Source organism: Vulpes vulpes, chromosome 12 (assembly GCF_048418805.1).
Source record: "Vulpes vulpes isolate BD-2025 chromosome 12, VulVul3, whole genome shotgun sequence".
Classification (NCBI taxonomy): Eukaryota; Metazoa; Chordata; class Mammalia; order Carnivora; family Canidae; genus Vulpes; species Vulpes vulpes.
The window spans coordinates 30,743,788-30,745,365 of record NC_132791.1 but is presented as its reverse complement, the minus strand read 5'-3'; the positions used below and the strand labels follow the sequence as shown (position 1 = coordinate 30,745,365).

Sequence of the window (1,578 nt, the reverse complement as noted above, 5' to 3'; positions counted from 1 at the left end):
GGCAGCCCAGGTGGCTCAGCAGCTTAATGCCCCCTTCGGCCCAGGGCGTGATCCTGGGGACCCGGGATCGAGTCCCGCATTGGGATCCCTGCATGGAGCCTGCTTCTCCCTCTGCCTGTGTCTCTGCCTCTGTCTCTCATGAATAAATAAAATCTTAAAAAAAAAAGATTCTGATAATCTCGTAAAGGCAAGAGTTGACAGAACAGATTCAGCGGACTTGAAGGAAAGCAGAGAGGGATGAATCTTCTTGCCAGAATAAGAAAAAAAAAAACATAAAACACAACTACTGATTATGATTCTGAAACTCAAATGTGTCTTCCTTGGCATAGAACCAGAGATGAATGAAGCAAGCAGCATCTTTTGTTTGCTTCCAAAAAAACAGACATTTGGCAAAAAAAAAAAGACCTCAAACATTCAAATGAATGAATTTTTCTCTTTCCACCTGAACTGAGGAATGCCATTTCAGCCTCTGTGTACCTGAAATAGTCTATCCGTGTGCATCATATTTCAATACCACTGTTCCCTCTCTATTTTGATCATGTAAACCAATAGCTTCCAATATTTGTTGACAGTTAACTCTGTGTGTGTGTGTGTGTGTGTGTGTATCCAAGGTCCTGGCCTGGGTAATCACATGATAAAACATGTAACATCTTGTATTGTCAAATTGTGAAGAAGTGTCAAGGAAAGACCTTTGAAGGAGTTTCCACTGGCCAAATCTGATACAATTTGAGAAATTGAGAGCTTTTCCACCGCTCCCCTCTCCCTGCTAGTGCTGCTCCAGCTACACTGCGCTCAGAGCTCAGGCACCTTCCAAGCTAGTGCCACCGTCATCTCTCTTCAGCCGACCCCATGATCATCAACTGGGACTTCGTCAGCCATGATGAGATGTTCTCCAACATCTACTAGATCTGGCAAATCATGGATGGGCTATGGCTGGAGGTGGAGGGGAAGATGGTCAGTAGGACAGAGGGTAACACTGATGACTTGCTCATTTGTGGAGTTGCCTCTGCTGAAGGCCTGGAGGGCAAAGGTACCAAAAGCACAGTAATCACTGGTGTTGACATTGTCATGAACCATCACTTGGAGGAAACCAACTTCACAAAAGAAGCCTACAAGAAGTACATTAAAGATTACATCAAATCAAAGGGAAACTTGAAGAACAGAGGCCAGAAAGAGTAAACCCTTTTATGACAGGGGCTGCAGAACAAATCAAGCACATCCTTGCTAATTTCAAAAGCTACCAGTTCTTTATTGGTGAAAAAGTAAATCCAGATGGCATGGTTATCCTCCTGGACTACCGTGAGGATGGTGTGAGCCCATATATGATTTTCTTTAAGAATGGTTTAGAAATGGAAAAATGTTAATGAACTTAGATATTACTTTGGATTTATCACCTGTTGTCCTAACTGGCTGCTGCTCTTCATCCACACAACACCAGGACTTAAACAAATGGGACTGATATCATTTTGAGCTGCTCATTTATTTTGACCTTTATCTGAAGCAGCGGCATTGTTCTTAAGAAAAAAACATGCCATGTAGGTTGTCTAAAAATAAAATGCAGGTAAACTTATTTGAGAG

The 1,578-nt window shown here is 42.5% G+C and overlaps 1 pseudogene; it reads left to right on the top strand.

The window, feature by feature from the left end:
* The first annotated feature begins 849 nt into the window (after positions 1–849).
* Positions 850–1,364, top strand: LOC112927617 (translationally-controlled tumor protein-like; annotated as a pseudogene).
* The last annotated feature ends 214 nt before the right edge of the window (positions 1,365–1,578 follow it).